Source organism: Ambystoma mexicanum, chromosome 5q (genome assembly GCF_040938575.1).
Source record: "Ambystoma mexicanum isolate Mex_15411 chromosome 5q, UKY_AmexF1_1, whole genome shotgun sequence".
Lineage (NCBI taxonomy): Eukaryota > Metazoa > Chordata > Amphibia > Caudata > Ambystomatidae > Ambystoma > Ambystoma mexicanum.
The window spans coordinates 108,970,858-108,994,804 of record NC_090933.1 but is presented as its reverse complement, the minus strand read 5'-3'; the positions used below and the strand labels follow the sequence as shown (position 1 = coordinate 108,994,804).

General features: G+C 44.1%; 1 protein-coding gene across 2 annotated transcripts in view; it reads left to right on the top strand.

The window, feature by feature from the left end:
- The window catches only part of GALNT4 (polypeptide N-acetylgalactosaminyltransferase 4), a 492,533-nt gene that overhangs the window by 159,564 nt on the left and 309,022 nt on the right, over positions 1 to 23,947 (top strand). Inside the window, exon 2 of one of the 2 annotated variants that reach the window (XM_069620612.1) lies at positions 16,600 to 16,685. The exons of the other annotated variant lie outside the window; for it this stretch is intronic. The gene's annotated coding sequence lies outside the window, so the exon portion shown is untranslated. The remainder of the gene's footprint in view (positions 1 to 16,599; positions 16,686 to 23,947) is intronic. 2 annotated transcript variants of the gene reach the window in all.

Genomic DNA, 23,947 nt, shown 5'->3' with positions numbered 1-23,947 from the left:
TAGGCAGAGGAAATGAAGATTGAGGCGAAAGAAAAGATCAAGGGTAGCAGCGGTCTTGTTCTTCGAATGGAATGAGGCCCAATCCATTCGAAGAACAAGTTACTTACCCCTGGTAAAGTTCTTTCGACTGGATGTTCCTCCCACGTATTCCTTATCGACCCTCCCAACCTACCCCACAGTAAAATTGCCATTGCTATTGCAGTCTGCGCTCTCTCAGGAGGAGTAACTGTCAGGTATGGGATAGATCCTATATTTGTAAGAACGGTATTGAAGCCTTTGGGCACTGCACGCAATATATATGCCTTCAGTGATGTCGACCTCGAGACGGAAGCCTCCGAGGGACATCGAGTTGACCGGCAGCGATGTATAGCGCTCTCTGCTGAAAAACAAATTCTGAAGCAGCTAAACTGGATATTGGAAATATCATAAGATAAGAAATATGTGGGAGGAACATCCAGTCGAAAGAACGTTACCAGGGGTAAGTAACTTTTTCTTCTCCCATGGTGCAGGGTCACAGACCCTCCTTTCCAGGCTCTCGTCCTGTGCCAACACCTCCATAGGCTTTTAGCGCCTCTCAAGTCACCGGCATAGCTTACTCTGCGGTCTGCATGGATGTCCGCTCCTCTGGAGCAGCTGGGCTCTGTCATGGGGCTGTGGTGGCATCCGGGAGCATTGTTTACTCAGCAGCAGTTCCACAGTATTTTTGGCATTCCCGGCACTGCTGTTTTTTCCATGCGTACTTCTGGGTCTCAGGGATGCTCAGAGTTTTAACTCGCCTTCTGGCCACGTGGGCCTCATGTCCTGGATCGGCCTCAGACTCTCTCTTTCCGTTCTCGGGGTCCCCAGTCAGCTTTCGTCTTCACTCCTGGTCAGTGCTTGCTCTCGCGGCACCTCCAGGGAGGGCTTGACACTTTGTCAAGTCCTGCTTTAATTTTAACGCAGCTTCTTCCAATCAGCTCTTGAGAACCACTTGAATGCAGAAAGTGGTTCTGTTAAGTATTCGGTACTGCTGTGCGCCTCGTCGTCATCCCAGTTCTGAGTGAGGCATGATGTTGTAACTTAATAGAGATCTTCCTTATCTCAGTACTCTCTACTTTTGCTGAGCTACAAAAGTACATGGCATTTGAGGGTAGGGGTGGAAAGGAGGAGGAAGGAGAGGTGGGGTTATGATTGGTAAGGGGTCTAGGGTCAGATTATTGGCAGGGATACCGTGTTCTCCCCTTATGGTTGTCACTGGTCCCAGAGGGGGTTTCCCCTCCCAAAGGATCCACTCGCTGAGTAGCACCCCAGGGGGACTATCGGGTAGCGGCCTCCACACCTTGGCCAAATGGGAAGGGCCTCCCCCTTCGGAAGCAGTGATGACATCCTGGGATTCATCACAGCACTTTACTGTGAAAAGAATTTAGAGGATTCAATTATTGCGATTAACCCATTAATACCTTCCATGTTTACAAGCAAATGTGACTGCTCATAATCTCCTAAATGTGCCACAGACTTGGATAACAAACAGAAGGCGCAACAAGTAATGGTACTGACCTATATGTATCTCTACACAACTGTCAGAAAACGGTGCCTAGCCCACATCCTTCAGCACCAATAGTTTGCCATGCAGGTGGCTTGTGTTACCTCTGTTAACCACAACTAATGACCAGGGCCTGTAACTAATGTTCATCAAATGCAAAATCTGAAAATGTTTTACATTGTTTTGCATGACCATATCATGTTACTTGCTGCTTTTCAGTTGAAGGTGTCTTAGATAATGTTATGTTGTTTATCTTTATAGCTTCTTTCAATTCCTTTACTACACAGTAATACAGGCAACACATCAGATGTTCCTCAACTGGGGACTTCAGGCATTCATGGTTATAAGAAAACTCTGTTAATTACTTGTGTTTTCCATGACATATTCGCAACCGGGGAAGGGCGCGCTGCCAATCAGGTGGCTGAAACAGCAGGCGAGAATAGAGTCCTGCCCGCCTTTTCCAGCCACCTGAGGCCCTTCCTAGGGTAGTGCTATCTTTTTTTAAAATGTATGATGGGAGGCAAAAGGAAGCATCTCCCCATCCCCTCCCCATTTACCTGCTGGACTAGAGCTTTGTTTTGGCGGACATATTTTTTGTATGTGTTCGATGTCTGGTTTGTGTAAAGCAACATGTTAGTTGTTTTCCATTTATTTCATCAGCTCTTTCTTTTCCTTTAGTAACTGTCATTTGTAGCTCTGAAACTACAACATCTGTGATAGTCACCACTATATAAATTAATGCATTGGCAAAGCCATCAGTTTAGGAATGGGGTAGGCATTTCCCAGGTACTCCCATAGACTTACTACTTTGTCATGATAAGGCAATAGCTGGGGAATGGTGTTAGAACCTGTGTCTTTATGGCTGTGCCTGGCATTTTCTCATGCCTACAGAAGATCCAAAAGTGTTGGCTTTGCCAATGCTTGTTTTTAACATGATTTCAGTGTAAAGAACACACATTTTGCTTTTAAAGCAAGTGACTGAAGGCCACGAGCTGGTTTACTGCTACAATTAAGGCATTAACTTTCAGAGAACTGCTTAGAAATTGCATTGGCTAGTTTTAAGAAATCCCAGGGGGGTGTGTTTTCAGTGGGGTTGCACAGGTTGTGGATGGCAGTGCCAAAGTGTTTGGTGTTTTGCTGGGAGACTGTGGAACTCGTGTGGTCCTGGAGTGAGTAGTCCCTGTGTAGTTTGTTTTTAGTGTTGCTGTTTGGAAAGGCGGTGCTTCCCTACCAAATCACTGCCCTCTGGCAGAGCGCACAGAGTGCCAGAGTGTTTAGTGTTCGGTGTGCAGTGTATTGGTACCTGGACTGTTACTAAACCGCTGCAAAACAGTGAGTGAACCGGCATCCTTTTCGAACTTAGTAGTTTGTGAAGAAAGGATTGGACACATTGTTGGGGGTAAGTTATGCCAGCTAAAAGTAGGCATCCCCTGCGTGGCAACAAATACCTTGAAAGTGCAAAAATGACTGAGTATACTGGCCCAAATAGTAAGCTGGCACAAACTAAGCCTTGCATCACAACTGCTGCATAATGCGTCAACAAAATTTACTAAGTATTTTGGGCCTCCATTGGACAATAAAACTGGTGATGTGTCAGAATTCTTCTCCTCAGACTTGACCCCGTAGTGTAGAAGAAGAATTCTTCCCACTAATGTATCACTTTGAATGTAGAGTTAAACATACAAAGCAATCTAATTGAAAAGATTGGATTCCCACCGAGACCTCGTGGCTGTAGAAAATAAACAACAAGAGATATGTGATTAGAACAGCTCTGATTAAGATTTCAGAAAACAGTTCACAAATGTTAATCCCACTAACCTGAATAATAATAATAGACTTGGAATGACTAACACAACTGGTTTTAGGGCGGTATCCAACAGATGTTCTTAAAGAAAGTTGTACACTATGATCCTATTTTCCTGAAATCGGGTGAACGAAAAACTATATATAACAAGAAAAGAAAAATCCTGCTTACCCAGAATATTCCCTAAGTTAGGCACGGAAATGCGGGACGCCCTTATTCAGTCCACCAGGAAGGATTGGATTCAAAAGTAACTGTTCTACTGTTTAGAGACAGATGCTGTTTTTGGTTCGCTGTGATAACGCAGAGTTGTGCTGATTCCGGCGTTATAATGGAGGATCTCCCTCGATGCAGCGATTGCTGTCCCACGGTGCAGCGGTTGCTGTCCCACGCTGCAGCAGAGGCTGTCGCGCGGAGAGGTGAACACTGTCTCGAACGTGCTAATTAAACAGATAGAATCGTAAACCAAAAGAGTTATCCAAGTTCAATCTGGGTCGAAAACCAAGCGGGCAGTAACGGGAACAAAAGGAGAAATACCACACGTAATCGAGGGACAAGAGCAAGAGTTCATAACCAGGAAGACAGAAGGCAACTAAGCGGACATGGGTAATCCAAAAGCAAGTCAAGTTCAAAAGCCGGGTCAAAGTATTAACGTAGTCAGAACAAGAAAAGGGCCAAAAACTGAACGCCAAAAAATACTCGATCAGAAGCACTAGACCAAAGTGGAGGCGTGGCCAAATAGCCAAGATGATATGACTAACACTGTGATCCCACACGAACGTTGCTTCCCCTTAGCAACGAATCACGTAGCTTCCATGGTAACCTCCATTCACTGCGGCGAGCCGCGCTCCTTGCTAATAAACCCCGTAGCCCAAGGTTTATTCGGTTGTGTCTTCTTTTTTTTTTTTTTTTGCTAAGCTAAGAACATGTGACCCATCTCGCAGCGGTTTATGCATGACATGATGAAAGCAAAGGAGGAGAAATCGGGTTAACATGGTAGGGCTCCCGTAGTCTCTTTTAATTGGCAACGAAAACGTGTTGTTAAATCTGTTTATCGCTCCAAGTGGGGAGCCAAAAGGAGCTGTTAAAGCAATGTTCCAAGAGTCTTGAGTACAGAGGTGGGGGTAACAGTTGAACAGCAACGACTATCTGTCTCCTTTTGTCCGACGGGACTTGTAGAAGAAACCATTGTTGGTGCTCAAGAAAGTGCAAGTCCTGGTTGTGGTCAGCCGGGCTTGTACTTGTATGATGAAATCGTCCAGTCCAACATGGACAATGAAGCAACCCATTTCGCACTGAAAATGTTAATGAAACAATGTAATTTTTTATCCAATGAGGTGTCCAAGCACTCAGCAATATTACATCAGATTGTGCCATTGATTAAGGAGGTAAAAGTGGGTCAGGAGGTGGAAAATGCAGGGCCTAAGCATGTAAGCCCTGTGAGGGACCCAAGCAAGGGAAACAACAATGCAGGTTTGAATAACAGAGACAATCAATTAGAGGTTGGTCCCTTGGAATCAATGATTGTGGGCCAGCAAAATGACTCAAATAGAGTCTCTCCCAAGTCTCTGAGACAAAGGAGACGGAGAGCAAAAAGGCGGGTTGGTGCCCAAGTGTCAGCTGGCAAGCAAATGGTTGTAAATATGGTTGATGATGATGAAATAATTGCTATAGTTTCATAGTAGAGTGTGCCACCAACCAAAAACTCACCGAACAAAGCAGCAAGATATGCATGTAGGCAAACCACTAAAGTGGGGAATTTGACTTCTTGGCTGCTAAGCAAAAGGATTAGAAAAGGGTGGTGCATATAGCTTCCCCAGTGGTAAATAACAGAAGTGTTGTAGACGATAACACTACAGAGAGTATGGACGAGCCAATGACAAGGTGTTGGAGGTGGTGGGGAAGGGCTGTAAAGCCTTGTCAATTGCTGGAACTAAGGTGAAAGTATCAGGGCACATGGGATCACCCCAAAAAGATGCAATAAGAAAAAAGATTGATTGCCCGGCAATTCGTTTTACAATATCACAACTCAGTATTGAGCGCTGCCAATAAATAGAGGTGCATTGTTAACTCTATTTGATCATCTTCCTGGACTGAGGGTTCACAAAAGTAGAGACTTTAAATTTGTGGAACAGCTGAAAGGTCTTGATATTGTATGCTCAAAGGTACACTGCCGGGACGCTGAGGTAGCTTCTCTGGTTAGGTGTAATGCCTGCTCTTTATTGAAATTGGGATTTGGTTTAGACCAAATGGGTAAACCCAAGATGGGGGTAAAAGTTAACAGAAACAAAACCATGGCGGCGACCAAGAATGGTTTGAAAGTGATAATGAATCAGGGGGCAAAATCACATTGGAAATGGCTATTACCACTTTTACCGGTTCCTATAAATACCTCCTAACAATGTTTTGACTATATGTTCTTGGAACAATAGAGTACATATCCACCTACTTGCAGAAAAGTGTTCTTTTGTGAACCTGCAACAGTTGGACTTAATTTTGATACAAGAAACCTTGTTGTTAGATGACGTGTATTTTGATGGGTTCCAAAGTGTTTCTAATCCTGCAGGAAAAGGTGATCATGGCCGACCGTATGATGCACGGTTAACGCTAATTGTAAATGGGTACAATGCCTATGAAGTCAAAGTGGAAGATCAATGTTCTAATGTTCTTCTTGTAATGGTTGAATTGTCTGTGTGCTCTCACATTTTGCTGTGAGATTCACCAAATAAAATAGTTGATCGGATCAATCACGAAGCTATTTTTGTTCAGAAATTGCTCCCCAACGTATTAAAGACTCAAGGAACCATGTACACACTTATGAAAATTTGATAAAGAAGGAAAAGTGGCAACTAAAACAAGAAACCCGTAAAGTCAGTAGAAAAAATATGGAAACCGACGTAAACCGAGCAGTAAATAAAATGAAAAATAGATATAGGTCTTGGTTTGTAGCGTTCCATAGAGCTTTAAAAGTTACAGCATAGGAGCGAGTATATGCCTCTATGAGGAAAAATGATACTAAACATCTATGAAATGCATTTAACAACAAAATGGTGCACCCTAATAAGGCTTTGTTGAATGTAGTACCTGTAAAAACCTGGGAGGCATATATTCTAAAAATGTTTAAGGCAGCCCATAAACCAGTGCTATTGGGAGAGAGAAAGCTTCATTTGGAGGCCTCTTATGAACACATCCTTCTTTTAATTAAGAAATTGAAGCGGTCCCTCACTCCTGGTCCTGATAGGGTCTGCAATTTGGTTATGCTAGCTAACCCGGAGTTATGGGCCGACATTCTAAAAACTCTACTTGATAGTCATAATTACAGGTCAGTTGCCAAGATCTTGGTCCTTATCGTCCCAGTATATAAACAAGGGAGGAGAGAGGACCCTAGTAATTATAGTCTTCTTTCCCTAATGGACAGCCCTGGGAAGATATGTGCAGGTTGCATTCTAAGGGAAATTGAGAAATGAATTACTGAAGAAAAAACTTTAAGCAGATTCCAAGTGGGATTCCAAAGAGGGCTGTCATGTTTACATAATATCTTTGTTGTAAACACCCTAATCCACCAAGCAACAAAGAAAGCAGTCGTGCCCCTTTTTTATATTGTATAGTGATTTCTCAAGTGCTTTCGACATAATCTTGGGTAAAATTGAAAAAGATGGGTATGCCAGGTCATCTTCTTCATGCATGTCAATTATTACACATGGGGACAAAGGCTCAGCTGAGGTTGAATGGTGCTGGTAATACGACATCCCCTTTTGATATAGAGAGAGGTGTTTAACGGGGTTATCTTGTCACTGGTCCTTTTCAACCTTTACCTGGCAGACCTTGATGAACATCTTATTAGTTCTGACACCTGCGCCCCTAAATTGGGTGGTGAGAGAATATCATACTTGGCATATGCAGATGACTTGGCTATCTATCTTTGATGCCACGTATGTTGGCTTGAAGAAAAGTGCTACGAAAATGATGAAATATGTAAAAGAAAATGACTTGAAGATCAATTTCGATACATTTTGTAAAACAAGAATTGCCAGAAGGCGCATGGTAGTGGGTGAGGAGAGTATCTCAAACGTGGAGTCCTATAAGTACTTGGGATTTGATATCCGTGGAAAACGGAATGAGCAGGGGTTATTGAAGCATCACCGTGCTAAAGTGATATCACTGATGCCTATGCTGAAAGATTTTGTCTCCAGAAATTCTGGCTACATTCTAATTGGGGTAGTGACTCTGTATCACCAAAAGTTGGCTTCTGCAGTTACTTTTGCCTTGAAATGTTCATTTGTAAACTTCGAGAGATGGCTGATGGTCTGGAAGGGTTGGTATGGCATAGAATTCTGGGCCTATCGAGTGCTACTCCCAGGCAGGCAATTTGCATATAGAACTTGGCCTAACCTCAAAGTACATTGATTAAGATCAAAATGGGGATGTTATATGTGAATATAATGAAGACGGAATGTGATACGATCTTCTTGACACCAAAAAAGGCAATGTTAGAGGGCCGATGTAAATGTCTAATAGAATTTTAAATTAAGAATACTTTAGCAAGATTGCTTGCTCTCCAAATTGGGAAGAGAGTTTGGGTGTGTTAAGAATTTCACCGAAGAAAGGTGCTATTGCTTGGGACTGGGTACGTAATCACGACCATATTGGTCGATTAAAATCTTTACATAACTTTTTGAAATTATGTTTACCTATATGTGCCCGCAAAAGTATATTTATCAGTTTCCCGACCCAAAATTTTGGAGAGTCCTTATGTTGATTCGATTGAACAAGTTACCTGTATTGGCCAATACTGGGGCATGGTCAAAAAATTAATAGGGAAAAGACAGTGTGTAGACTATATAAAGTTATGAATGAATTAGAAACCATAAGGCATGTATTAACGGGCTGTAGGGCAATGCAAATGCATTACTTTAGATTTTATACATATCTAGTTTGTGATTTTGAAGAGGTGGAAAAAGAGTGGTTTTGGCTAAACGGAATGGGGGGGCATAGTCTTACTCGGACAATTGCTTTGATTCAGGTGTGGTTTGTTTTTGAGAAAGAGGATTTAACAAAAGAAATGAAAATTGCACCTTGATATGTTCTTGTTTTAGCATTAAATTGTTTCTTTAGAGATGAATTTGATGAAATGTATGAAATGCATGAATTTAATATTGTTACATGTTTGTAATGTATTGTGTGAAATGTAAGATCTAAAGCAATCAATTAATATTGTTATTTTGTTAAATATATTGTGAATAGTTCAATGAACTATGACACAATAAATAGAAAAAAATAAAATAATGATGGCAATGGCTATACGGATTGCCACGTCCAGGGGCGAACAATGGTTGGGTAACATCACAAACAACCCCACAGGCTGTGTGTCCTTCCTCATAAACTATTTCTCTTGTGTGAGCATAGTGCCATGGAAACTATTTCTCTTCTAGTTTTGCTTCCCATGCCAATAGTTATGGCTTACAGGCAGCACTTGCAGCGCTATGTAACTACCCAAAACTAACACGTTATTTTCCTTGGTCGTTTGCACTTTGTCCACCTGGGAGTAGCGAAGTGGGGGAACATGGAAGGTGCAGAATGCTCTTGTTGTCTCCTTGGCTCAGTTTGTATTTTACATCCCTTCAGCCATTTGAGCGATTCACTGTAGATAGTGCATTTCATTGAATTGTTCTTGACACGTGTTATGTTTCATGAATGCAAAGTAACCAGAGACATTGGGCCTCATTACAAATCATGCGGTCCGGAAACAACGGTGGCGGTAAACCCGCCGCCACTGTTGTTTCCGGACCGCCTGATCCCGACTCCTGCAGGCGGGAGGTGATGTTCCCGCCAGGTTTCACCTGGCAGGTTTAACACCGCCCGCCTGCAGGCGGACGAGGAAACACCGGCAGCATTACGAGATGCTGCCGGTGTTTCCATGATCCCCATTCCCATTGAGTCCCATAGGACTCAATGGGAATGGGGATTAACACCATTCCGCCTCCGTGATTCCCGGGAAACCGGGGTTGTAATGCCCCGGTAATTCCGGGAATCACAGAGGCAGAATGGTAATACGAGTCCAGCGGTAACCAGGCGGTTTTACCACCTTGGTTACCGCCGGACTCGTAATGAGGCCCATTATCTTATTTAGTATGGATATGATGCTGCCATGTTTATGCTGCTTCTGCTTCTTTAGTGATGATGGCCGTTAACGGTTCAGGAACATCCCCTCTATGGGTTCAGCTGTACCAAGTAGTTATGATACACCCGGTTGGGTTATGCAAACCTGTATACAATGTCAGTAGACACAACTTATGTATGAAAGCAGAAATTATTTAGTGTGCACCGCTTACTAGAGGTACTTGCAGGCTTTAAAGTATAATCACTGGCTTGCCCACGCCTGGCAGCTTTGTGTTTGCAAGCAGAACAGGCTAAACGTGCACGTGCCAATTCCTGTAGTGCATGGAACACGCAGATCCTCAGGGGTGAACTAATAGCAGACGTAAAGAGCATACAACTGTTCTGCCCAAACCTAAAATAGTCAATAACAAATCAAGAAGTCATAGATATTTATTACTTTAGAAAGCTGAGTGTATTGGTTGGTACCACAACTAAGACGTAGCCTAGTCTATACCACCACAGGAACAGTTCTATCAATGTGTCCAAACACCAAGCATGGAATCTATTTTTTATTTGTACTTGGGTATTTATTAAGTATATAAACATTACAATCAAAGACTCGACACATTTTACAGAATACAGAAACAGTCCCACCCACCCTCCTTCACAGTAGTGGTCGGGAAAACAATAATATCACTCATCCATATCATCATACTTTTTGACTCTGAATATAGAGATCATTGGATGCATTCAACTTCATGAACCTTTCCCAAATTTGTTCATAAAGGTTGCATTTCCTATTCCTGTACATGATCACCCTCTCTATCCAGACATTTGCTATAAATCTCTTAACCAAGCAGAAGCAGAGGGCACCCCTCACTCTTCTATTCCCGCAGTATAATTTTCTTTGCAGATAACGATGCTCTGAAGAACCAACATCACTGTGGGAAAGACAGATCCGCTATTACATCCTCCTCCCCCAGGACAATACTTGTAAAATCATAATCCATTTCAATCATCAGAACTTTGTTCTTAATCAGTGTGACTTCTTTCCAGAATTCCCTTAAACTGCTGCATTACCACAGCATATGCTCAAACGATCCCACTTTTTTTTGCATCTCAAAAATGCCTCTTACTCTAGCAAGCCCCCATACAGTTTCTGCAGTGTCCAGTACACTCTGTTCAAAGCTTTGATGTGTCTAGCCCTTTCTCCTAGGTGTAACGTTGTCAAGGTCACATTCCTGCATATGTTGTTCCACCTGCACACACTCATTTCTGAATCTATTACTTCTATTTATCCAGTAAATTCCTATTAGTTTATTTATATTTTGCCCAGTGTTTATAGACCTTTGAAGCAGTGTGTCCTTCCAACTTGAATTCTTGCAGCAACTCTGTCCAGTCTTTGTACTCTTCAGCGATTCTCTCACCAACAGCCGTCTTCAGTCTTCGATATTCCCCAAACATACGATCCTTTAGACCCCTTTCGGTAGTTAATCTGTTAAAGGTGATCCATTTTTTATCTTCAAAAAAGATCGCCCAGAAACCAATTTGGCCAGAAAAGCATTTTCCCTTCCAACTTAATGTTAGGGTTTAGCCATAACGATGAATTACTAGAGCAGGAGACATCATCTTTGGTCTGCTTCATAAGGCTTTGCCAACATTCTCTGAAGAATTTCATCGGCGCATACGATTTGCGTTCATTTGCATCTTCTGATGTTAGTGTTAGGGAGAATTCTGAGAAATGTGCTAATTCCCTCCACCTGAACCTCAACTTCGCTGGATTTTTTTAAACCTTCAGAGAGTGAGACCCTTTTTCCCACTCTCTCATGTATTTTAATGTGATATTTGTACTATGTGTTTCTTTTGGTTATGGAGTCTGACAAACTCCATAGGCATCGTCTTTTCCATTGTGTCACACAGCACCTTCAGTGCAGTGGCACAGTGTTACGCTCACCTGATATCCCCGGGGGCGTCTGGAATGCTCTGAGATCTGGAACCCTGGATGTGTAGATGCCCAGTGCTGAATAATGAATCTGCAATTACAGAAGGGAGGATTTGTGGTAAATGTCTCTAATGGGTGAATCACCCCCCTCCCTCTGACCGATTCCCTTCCCACTGGGTTCTTTTCTCACCTTAGTTATTTGTAGGGTAGGCTATCCGTCCTGCGTTTCTTGTGCAGGGGCGCTTGATGTTTGTTGGCGAGCTGCCTGAGTTGCTTCACTGGTGCAGTAGGCCTTCCTTGGGCCCAGGCCTGCTGTGACCCCGAATCTGCTGGCAGGCAGGTAGATTTGTTAATTTTAAGTCTTTGTTCTGTTTATGGTGGGAATTCATTAATGTCTTTACTCCTTCTTTTCAGGTCCGAAGGTCTTGATGCTGCCTTGCCGGATGCAGAGGCACGTTTTCTAGGTAAGAGAAAGCGCGAAGCGCATCGCCTTTATTGTCTTTTAAAGCTAACCTGTGTTTTCTTCTTCTCCTCACAGGCCGCTGTGGTACTGCGATTGGATGAGAGCGCGATGAAAAACAGGCCCCCGGAATCCGTTAAGGTAAGTACAGCACTGTGTGGTTGTTTAATATTGAAAGAGAACCTGAATATGTCTTTTTTCCTTTGCAGATGTTGCTGTGGTGCTCCGGATGGAAGCGTGGCGTAGCGCGATGGAATTCAGGTAACACCGATGGAATTTAATGTTTTGGAAGCGCAACTTCTAGTATTGTTTTTCCCTTTCTCATTATTGCAGGTCGCAATGTTCGAACAGCAGCTGCGGTAGCGGTTCGCCAGAAGTCCTTAAGCTAGTACTCACAGGTGAGTGATGTTTCTTCTTCTCTCGTTTTCCACAGATTGCAGCACAGTTGAGATGCTGAGTGCTGGATGGTGTTTTCCCAGGTAAGACAGAATAATCTTGTTCTTGAAGGATTACAGGAAGATGCTGGAGATCAGGAGCTGAACACAGTGAGCGTCACGCTGCAGGTTTCAGAATAACACAAAGCGTGTTCTGTAGACGGGGTGTGGTTTATATGGCCCAGGTAAAGTAGTTCCCTGCCTCACCCAAAACACTAGACCGCATGGCTTGGTTATTAGAACTAGACTGTGTGGCAGCTTCCATGTTGGATTTAAAGGCCCATGTACATAAATGGGACCTAGTTTGAACAGCCCTTCCCTCCTACATATGAGCCTGGAGCCAAAGGCGCCAGGACTGGCTCCAGGAGCCCTTTTGCAGTGGTTTGAAGGCCCTCAGGGTTCTGGTGGGAGCCTGCTTGTGGCACAACTTGTGCTCCTCACAGTGGTCATGACACACAGGGAAGTCTTCCAGATTTCCCAAAGGTTTAAATACCTTCTCTGGGATAAACTACTGTTTTCCAGAGCTGTAAAGCGAAATTGACTTTACTTACATTTGTAACTTTCTAGACCCAGCATACACTATTTTACAATAGGGGGCTGTAGGGGTTACTTAGTATCCCGTTTGTCTAGCTTCTCATGTAACATTTTTATGTTACCCTTTCTTCACTGAATGGCTGGTGGCAGTGGTTTACTTTTAACTACCGTGGTGTGCATGTACCGTGAACTGCAGTCGCAGCTGCAGCAAAGCATCCAAGGGTGCAAGTTTTGTTAAAATGGCCCCAGTCTTCTTTTTTCACCATTTCTTTGTCGAAAGGTTCTTCTTGAGATTTACTCTGTGCGCCAAACCAGGTTTGGTCCCTTTGTTCGCTTTGCCTTTGGCGGGATTCAAGAGTGAAGCCCGCCTCCGGCTCCAGGGTGTCTGGCGGGTACAGGAAGTGAAGGAGGTGCCCGAAACTCTGTGTCCAAATGCACTCTTGGTGATTGGCTGGCTGACTGTCCGGCAAGGAGTGCCACCCTGCTGGGTGACTGATAGCTAGGCTGGAATTAATGGGAGAAACCTGAATAAAAGGCAAGGCTTTTGGCTTGGAAGGCTTGGAAGGCAGAGTCGACCACTGGACGAAGGAACTGAAGAAGAACTTGAAGAGGACGCCTGCTGCAACTCCTGGACTATTGGTTTGCCTGGTGAAGCCCTGCTGCTGTGCTGAAACTCTAAATTCGTTTCGACAGAGAAGCCCCTGCAAGGACGACTTCTCCCCTTGAGTTGGTGGGACCAATCAACTCCAAAGTAAGCCACCTGGACATCTTCTCGGAGCTGATTGAATTTCCACAGAGTTGCTGCTGGAAACCGAATAGTCAGGGAGAGGAACACCAGATTGTGTGCGTTGCTTTTAAGCTGGCCAAGAGCTCCAGGAAGATCCTCCGTACTCCCAGAAAGCAGAACTGACCGAGCCTGAGCCCCCTCAACAGAGTGCGGGAGCCCAGAAGCAAGGAAAGTCCATCTCGACAGCCAGAAAACACAGTGTTGCTATTTGCGGTAGTTGCGAGGAGGTGAAACACTGAAGTGCCACTTGTTTGAAAATTGCCGGTTGCGAGCGGTGACCGTCCCATTGCAGTGCAGGAGTTCACCGAAGTCCTCCCTCTTGTCCCCACGACTGAGGCCCAGGAACAGTGAGATCTGCAGAGCTGCACAGGAACAGGAGTCATCTGCTGCACTTTTTCTTCATTTCAAAAGCTACTGTAAAGTCTGAGAGAACTTACCTCTTATTGTAGAGTTGCTTGCATCTTCTACTGCTCACAAGTCTAACCAGCTTGTGGCCCTACATGGATTCTTCATTTCGTCAAAGACTTCTAAAACATTGTGCAAATACTTCTACTTACCTACCAGAAGTGCTTCAGCCCATATAGACTTTTGCCCATTGACTTTGCCTTAACCTGTTATTCTGAATGACTCTGCTTAGGGGGTCTAAAGGTATTTGCCTGCTTAAGAATATTTGTGATCTCTTGTTTATTCTAATAACCTTTTTCCTTTGACCAATTCCGAAGAATGTTCTAAATGCAATAATAAGATATTAATGTCCCCAGCACCCTAGCTATTGAAGCTACTGAGGGTGTAGGCTGTGACTGTGGGCCATCCCAAAAGGGTCTTTACTGATTTAGAACCTAAGAGTGTGTAGTTTTGGAGTGTATTTGTGTTTTGCTTTTATATTGCACCCTTCTGAAGAATGCTTATTCTACCTGACTGATAAATAAATTAATAATTGTTTATTCCAGAAACCTTGAGTGTAAGTGTTTATTTGGATACTTGTCACTGTGAATCTCTGTGTAACTCCCCTACAGCTCACATTGACCCCTCTTGAGATATGTCTGGCTGCTCAACACGCTACCAACCTGTGTAGTACAGACTTATACCAAAGGTTGGGTTCCTATTGCCATGAGGTCAGGGTTGTTGTAGCACACCCAAAGGGCACTGCATACAATCTTGCCTAACAGTTAGCAGCGCCCTGGGTGACAGTGGTTTACGTGCTCGTTTCCTCCTACGTCCAAACATTTGTTGAATTCTCAATGGATGGAAGCAAATGTCTTGCTCCGAAAGCCAGGTGGTAGTTTGCAAAATCTGGGACTCCCAAACCACTTTTCTCAGTCGGTATTTGTAGCTTCCACAACTTCAGACGTGGTTGTTTCCCGTCCCACAAGAAAAACTGTATCAAACTCTCAATCTTCTTCATTACCTTCTTCTTTGCCACCCCAGGAACCATACTCGGGATGTAATTAATATCTGCAGCAGATGTCCTCTTGATTGCATTCACTCTCGCCCAAAAACTCTGCCTCAGTTTGTTCCACCTACACAAGTCATCCTTCAGGTTCTGAGTTACACAATTCAAATTAACATCAATCATGCAATCCTTTGTCAGCTAAATACCCAAATATCGCATTCTCTATGGGCACCAACTGAAACCATAATTACTCAGCTGTTGACTAATACATGCTTCTGAAGCTGGCATAGATTCCGTTTTTTTTTTAACCAGTTTATCTTGTATCCCGAGTGATTATGGAAGGTATTGATTTGATTAATTGCTGCCAGGACAGATGTGTCTACACTTTGTAAAATCAGTAGCATATCGTCCGCATATAGCCATAGTTTTTGTGAGGCCTCTCAAAATTGAACCCCCTGACTCAAGGGATCGTCTCTGATCTTTTGCAGCTAACGGATCCATTGCAAGGGCAAATAGCAGTGGGGAGAACCTTGTCTCGTTTCCTCTTCCTAGTTCAAATCCTTCAGAAGACAGTCCATTTGATTCACACTTGCTGTTGGTTTTCAGTACAACAGCTGTACCCATTGAACTATGTTTTCTCACAGTCCAAAACCTTCTAAGGTGGCCAGGTTCCATGTGCTAATATCCCTGCAAACATATTGTCTTACAAATATATTGCCATATTTTTGTGGCGTTATTAAGCCATGGTACCTGCGGGGGACACCCCTGCATCCCCCATAACTTTTTTAATGGAGCTGGGCACACCCCCGCAAAGCCCGGTCCTAATTGCCCCATAAATTATCCCCACTAATATCGCCTATGGCCTTAACCCACGACCATATATATGGCGATATTATTGGTGGGGATAATCATATTACATGATACCGGTGGCCATGAGGTACTCCCACTCCATGCAATCAAATACTTTCTCCATGTCCAATGACAATACTGTCACCTCTGTTGGTAATTTCCAGCTTTCATATAGGGTCGGGATCAATCTGCGCATGTTCTCTGATGCATGTCTCCCTTTATCAAAACCCACTTGTTCAGGGTCAATCTCGGGTAAAATATTCTCAAGTCTCATAGCCAAGGCCTTTACGCAGATCTTATTGTCCATGTAAATCAGACTTATTGGTCTGTAGCTACTCAGATTCACTGAAGGTTTACCTTTCTTCAGAAATAAGGAAATTGTGGCAGGTCTAGTGGTGGGAGGTAGCAAACCGTTGTTCTTTGAGGAATGCAACATGGCCAACATTAGATCATATACTTCATCTGGCTTTACCTTGTACAATTCAGCTGGCAGACTGTCCGGACCCGGACATTTCCTGTGTTCAGGTGACATGCGGCTCTCAAGTTCATCTATGCTCAGGTCCTCCTCCAAACTGAGTCTCCCTTCCGATTTGAGTCTCTTGAAATTACAACCTTCAATGTACAACTTCATGGCGTCAGATTTCATTTGTACATCCGATGTGTATAGCTTGGTATAGTATTCTCTGAACTCTCTATTGATTTCTGTTGGCGCATATGCTAGAACACCAGTCATGCTTTCAATTGCACTAATTGATTTTTCCTTTTCCATTACTCATAGACCGTGGGCTAGGAGACGATCACATCTTTCTCCTCCTTTATAGTCGTTGCAGCTTGTTTTTAAACCGGATTCAATCCGCCTTCGCCGTAAGTTTTTTCTCTAGTTTGTTTTTCTTGAGTTTAAGAGCAGAGCAAGAATCTACAGTATAATTTACCATTGTTTGCTTTTAGATTTCAATTTCCTCTCCCAGTTTCTTTGCTTCATTGCCCTTTCCTTTTTCTTTTTACTCGATAGTTCAATCAGCATACCCCTCATGTAGCATTTAAATGTCTCCCAGGCATACTCCACTGACACGTCATCCGTCCAATTCTTCACCACCAAAAACTTAGCTTCCTTCACAATTTTGTCCAATACCTCTACGTCATCAAGTAGTATATACATTCATTTTCCAGACTGAGCGTATTGATTGGTGACAAAACTAAGACCTAGTCTATTCTATCACAGGAACAGTTATATCAATGTGTCCAAACACCATGCATCTTGTGTTTCACCAGAAGATTTTTGACTCAACCAAAATATCTTCACACAACAGTAGGGCGGTCCTGGCCAGTCGCGCTTCCAGAGACTCTTTTTGACTGTATGAAGTACGAAAAACACACACGCACACGCACATGGGGTGGCCAATCGGTTTCCAGGGGTAGCACGTGCCACCCCAGCCCTCTCCCTGGACACGCCTATGGTCCTGGCCTCAAACTACAACCCAACTTCTGAGGACCCAAACCCACAAGCTGAGCCAGAGGCCTGGAGGATGAAGAACTCTTCTCGCCTGGTCAGGACAACAGTGTGCTGAGCTATAAGTTCTCACCAGTGCTTTAAGTGGGATCAAATAGGAACACAGTCCCTAAACCATAAGGAAAGGGGTGTGACCGAAGAAGCATAGAGGTGTGGCAGAGGCAACAGTACAAACCTTGATATGTGCGTTACAGGTTAGTGAGCAGACTTGCCCTATAGCTCAGGGCTGCAAGCTGGATTTTCCTCCTCCCATAATGGTCAGCGACATTGGTGCTCAAGATGCACTTGCCTCTGTTGCTGCTGACAGCAACCACTCACACGTATGACCTTGATGAGGAATTTTACCCAAGACAGATGAAGCATGCAGCTGTGACACTATATGGGATAGAGCTAACCCAGGCATTTATGATATTTGTGCCAGAGCAATTGTTTGAAAGGGGTGCAGCTATGCAGAAAACTGTTTGAGCATATTTAGTTTCTCAAGGGCTCAACCCGTGTTACTAGATTGTGTTGAAACATATAGCATTGAAGGAACTTAATGGAACCCAAGGTGACCCATCCACCGAACGACAATACTTTGAATTAGCCCCGTCCCAGCCCTTGGGACAGGTACTAATGGTGTTAACCACCTGTTCCAAGGGCTGGAACGAGTGAGAACGGGCCAGGGCCCTCGTTAAAAGCCCTTGCTTTGCTTGGGCCTTTAACTCGGGCTCCGGGCCGTTCCCACCTGTTCCAGCCCTTGGAATGGGTGGTTAATGTCATAATATGTTAGGTGGACATGACATACATGTAGAATATTTATAATAACAGGAACCAGATTTGAATCAGCTCCATACACCATTGCCAGGAAACCTAGGATTCTTATCAAACACAATAGAATCGCCCCTTGAACCCAGAGCCTGCACTTCAGACACAAGTGTTATGATAGCTGTGACCGACTCTCAAAGATCCAAATGCATCTGCATAGTACTTGCCAAATGCAGATGATACCAATAATCGTGAACCAAGTGGGCACCAAGACCCAGGCCTGATTTGGCAGAATGTGGACAACCAGACCAGTGGACCGAATTGACATAACGTGGACCCCTTATTGGTGGAGACTCGCCCGTAGTGTAGCCCCAATTCAGCCCCACATCCTGGTGTAAGCAATAATACATTGGAAGAGGGTACCTGCAAATTCTAGCGTGTCAATTGATCAAAGTCAACTTACAGCTCAATATTTTAGGCAAATGTAAGGATTCAGAAACATTTCAGCTAATTTTTACTTATTTTAATAGCCACAATAGTAGTTTTTGGCAACCTGTTTAATCCATGCCAAAAAGGTTTCCATACGAAATGAAACATAAAGACACAATAAAAACATAAAATGTGCAAAACAATTGATTCTTAAATCTAGAAAGGATAGACCTAAAAAGGCACCAAAATGTCACCTTCTCCAAAGAAACAGCACACCACAGGGGAAACCCTTACACCAGGGAACAAGCCACAAACCAAGCAATTGAAAATTAGAAGACAAGGTCAAAATTAATGCAAAATATAAAAAACCTCTGCATACACCTCGACCTGTACTTTTATATCAGCTTGTTCACCACAATAAAATTCAGTGTGTGCAAACTAAAATGTATCATCTCATTTGCTAGCAGTAAGCAACGAAATACTTAATTATTTTGAGCAAGGTGCACAACCACTGGATCTTCGTTACTAGAAACTTGTTCAGAGACAACTTTCAAATCGAGTTTTCAGCTGACATCCTGGTGCAAGCCTGTTTCACCTCTCCTAGGAATCAAGGCGCTCGCCTGGGGATGGAAGACCATACTCTACCAACAGATCTAAAGGTCTCCCTGAAGCATCTCATACACTAATATGAAAGAGGATGCATTGTACTTCCATCAAAGACAGGCTTCGACAACTCTGAGCAGGCTCCCTCAGAGGCGTGTCCAGGGGTGGCACGTGCTACGTGCATTGGCCACACCAGATGCCACCCCATGTTAGTAATACAACTTTAAACACAGGAATGTAAGACACTAATGTTAGTAATTAAAGTAGATGTGGGTTGTGGAGACAAATAGTAAATTAATGCTATTCAGACGTGTGTGAGTGCGCACGGTTGTACTTCCTGCCACCCCTGCATAAGTCAGTGCCCCACTTGGGCCTACCCAGTCAAAAGAGCCTGGACTCGCCACTGGGCTCCCTGCTGTAGTTTGGAGGAGAACTGGGGGTTGCACTAACAAAACCGAACCCTTCATAGTGGGAAACCTGACGTTAGCACAGTAGTTCCCCGGGATACCTTCTGTATAGATGAAGGTAGTAGTAGTTGCATATTCTGCCATTCCTGGTGTACGGAATGCTCTGCAGCCCCCTGTAGGAGGTTGCTAGAGACCGGGCTCTGCACCGTGTGACTCTCCAGATGTTTTGGACTACAACTCCTATGATCCCTCCCAATTGACTATGCTGTTTGTGGCTGATGGGAGTTGCAGTCCAAAAACATCTCAAGAGCCAAAGGTTGCAGGCACCTGTGCTAGACAAATCAGAACTCACATACTAATCACATGAAATCATTAATTCGCCATTGGAAGAACATTATTATTAATTAGTACCCAGCGAGGGACAATCTGATTGTTTCACACGATCTGATTGGCCCTCGCCGTGTCCTTAACTGGCCAACCAGGCTCTGCTCACTGCCGATGCCCAGGGTCCCTTCTGGGAGTGGCCGCCATAGAAAGGGAGAAGGGACTATGTGTAGTTCCTTCTCTCCTTTCCATGTTGGCCATTGCTAAGCTCCGATGGCATCTTGCAACTGAAAAAAAGGAATATTCATAATCCGGTCTTGGGGGCCGGAGTACTAATAGCAATAAACTCCTTGATTATTTATGTAGTGCTTCATGCAGACAGATTGCCTCCAAGCGCTGAAACAACAGAACCCACTACTGGTACCCCTGCTTCAGAACCAATGACTTTGGTTATGCTTAAAGATTTAGATGAGAGAAAAAAAGAACAGAACCATTTACCAGGCCTTTATGCAATAACATATACATTACTAGAAGAAGGGAGTCGCAACATGGATATAAATTGAATGCAAGAGACGCTTGCACAGGTCGTGCTTAGAAAACTGAAATTTCATGTTAAATGAAAAGAGAACATACTTCAGTTAGTAGACCATGTCCGGGTGCTTACTAATTTTTTTGTTCTTTTGTTTGACATATGTTTATTGAGTTTTTGAAGCCAACAGAAAATCAACGATGAACATTGAATAATACTCCCGCCCTCCATTCCCACTAGCATGCCCTGCCCTCCCCCTCCCAATCCAACGCAGAGATCGCAAGACATCTTATTTCTGGTACTACATGAGGGGCGCTTTTTCCGAATCTTTGTTCCCCAAGGTCCTAGGTGCATATCTGGCCTCGGGCCTATCTTATTAACAAGTTCACCCATACAATCTTTCACGGTAGAAGGTAATCCAGTGATGCCTGATGGTCATTGAGGAGAGTGCCCCATTGCAGTTCCAAGGCATCTGGTCCTTGCTAATCTTGGTGACAAGTATGTAATAATTCCTAGTGGGTGAAGTATTCCACAGTTCCCAGTAATGTTGGGGTAGCCCTCTAGGCTTTGTTATTGTGGTCGTTTAAGGAAATTGATGCGGTCTTGTAGGCATCTGGCTATTCCAGGGTGTATGTGTGGCAAATCCAGACACACTAAACTGAGCTGGAATTAATCTCCCCCTCCTCCCTGGTGGTAACAGGACACCGTCCTGGAAGAGAAAGGGACATTATACGAGACTGTACCTTCCTCTCCATTCATAGTATTATCCGAATACCTGATAAAGCATTATGGGCGACATTGATAGTCTGGATCCAGGTCCATTTTCATTATGAGGTAGGGAAGCACCCTCCCCCGGGAGGTACAAGTATGCAACTAACAAAGGAAGGTGTCCACTGTCCAGTTTAGATTTGGTACATAAACTAGGGGCAGGGATCAGTGAAAGGTCCCTCCGAGTCCGAGTGTGCCAGTAGATGGAGAGGTCCAGAAGCCAATCCGAGACCAGTAGCAGGTCAAATATCCAAAGAGAGAGTCCACCCAAGTACCAGAAAAGAGGAGGAATCCAAAGCAGGCCAAACAACAGTTTCTAGGGTCGGGATACTCGTTGATCCAAAAAGGAGCAACCAAAGGGCCTCAGACAAGCAATCGAGGAAACAGTCAGAGGTCCAAACAGGAAAGACCAGAGTGGGTTAAAACAGGAAAATACGCAGTGAGACACATGGAAGACTCACTGCAGTTGTCAAATGGCGAGGACGAATTCTCTGTGGTTGAAATCCCCCATTTTCCACCAGCTCTAATGTTGCAGGCTTTTCGCTGTGGTATTTGCCGCCATGGGTGGGCTGGGTACCAAAAGAGGCCCTGGAAATAATTTTCAAAGTGGCCCCATATCACACTTTTTCAGCAAGCCAAGCCCTTTTCCTGCGAGAACAATTGGAAATAAAATAGGTTAACACACAAAAGAGGGCCCAGGGTGCAGAAGCCTGCCGAGAAACCTCCAGAGTTCCCTATAGACCAGCCCACCCCTCTGCCGCGCCAGAGCACCCCAACGATGTCTGCATAATGAAGTTTGTGCAAACAGCCACCAGGGAAGACGCCAGTTAGCGCTTCCCTGTAACCTGCAAGAAATAGAACTCTTCGACAGAGGAGTGGAGGAGACCCAGGAAGTGAAAGCATGCAGAGAACATATTTCATGCAACAACTGAATTTAACCATGGTAGCACGTGTAGCCATTACGAAAGGTGGAACACATTATGCTCTTATCCTAGAACCAATAGATTGTTCATGTATAACTCATTATGCAATGTCCCGGTTGACAGGACCCGGTCGATATCCTTATTTGATTAATCTGGTCAGAAGCAGAAAGGGTGGGGAATCCCTGTATCACAAAATCTCTAGAAGTGCCTATACTAATAACCTTTGCCTTGAATCCCACTGGATCATTCTGGAAGATTGAAACGGTTCACCACCAAGATTCGAACCTCTGAAGTTATGCATTGGAGTTGTTCATGCATCGTCCACTGAGCCACAGACCTTGATCATTGAATACATTTCAGCAGTTATTTTGCCAGACTAGGGCTTGTAACTAGGGCATAAGTTCAGGGACCATGTGGGTGGACGCCATTCACCCACTTTTTTGAAAGGGCGGACGTCGCCTTCCTCAACCCATTTTGTAGAAACAGAGGGTGGGTGAGGTGCGCACTCTGGTTCCCAGTGTTAGATACCTGCTGCATTTCAAGTCGCTGTTCTCCTCCAAGCGTTTTCATGTCTCTAACAGTCATCGGGGAGGCTGTCTTTTCAGGTGTTTCAAATTTGTCTCAGTAGGTCTCAAGGAATTGTGGTAGCTGTAGCCTCCCTCAACCCTGTGTGTCTATGGAATTTTTTAAAAAATCTGATGATGATCATTTATTTATGTATATAACGATTTTTCGGCAAAGCCCTGTACATAGAACATATTTACATGCAATTAGCACCCAACCAAACTAAAAAAAAACAATTTGCTGCGTGCACTTGACATGAGGAGTACCACAGCCAGGAGTCGAACCCAGGTCATGCAGCTAGGCGATCAGATACTTAGCCACAGGACCACTGGAAGTGGCACACTGCCTTACAGGGTATTTTTTGTTAGATTCCTAGATCTAAAGGGTGGTGTACCTTTTTAGCTAGCAATGCAATAAGAAAATATGTTCGACTGCCGAATGTACATTTTTGGTCTATGCACTTTCTTCAGTTGTGAAAGACAGGTTGGATGAAATGTGCATATTGTATTGTATTTCCAATTCTCATCCGGACACGTCACTTCCCAATGCCTGCGTCAGAGTTTCTTCACATCTTTTTTTAGCTGGCTGGAAGGCAACACCCAGAAGTTGCTAGCCCAGTGTTCCACCCTCTGAGCAAACCTGCTTCACCTCATATTACTAGTATTAGGCTATTATTTATTGAGCAGCAAAGGAGTGCTTTAGGAGTCAAAGTGGGAAATAGATAATAGATGGTGAAGAAAAAAGATCGCAAGGGAGCAGAACAAGGGGGCGGGGAGCTAACAAATGGAAAAGGGGGGCAGGCAATTTGGCAACAAGGGATCTACTAGTAGACCGGGGAGGAACCGTATAGGGAGGCGGGGGGAGACAGATCACCCAGTCTCAGATTAGGTTAGGTTATAAGACTTTGCTGGTGCAGTGTAGCGCAGTTTTACTAAATGGTGCTGAACGTCATTACGTTCGCCTTCTGTCTATCTCACTAAGGTTAGAGAAAGAGGACTGGCCACGGATACAGATTCAAGAGTGAAAACGTCAGCGTGTGTGGAATGCTACGCGTAGCCTGTCTGCAAAGGATCAGCCAAGGCAGAGCGTTATGACAATACGCAGTATGGGTCCCTTAATTCTGCTTGTAATTGCCACTCCAATAGCGCTCGCAACTGTGAAACTTAAAGGGACGGAATGCTCCCATATCTTATGGCCTACACAGCACGACTATCGCATTCTTTCCTGCTAGTGGGACCTCCCCCCGCCCCCCACAGCATCCACAATAGTGTTACTTAAAGGCAATGAAGGTTCACAAATCTTATAGCGCACAACAACATGGT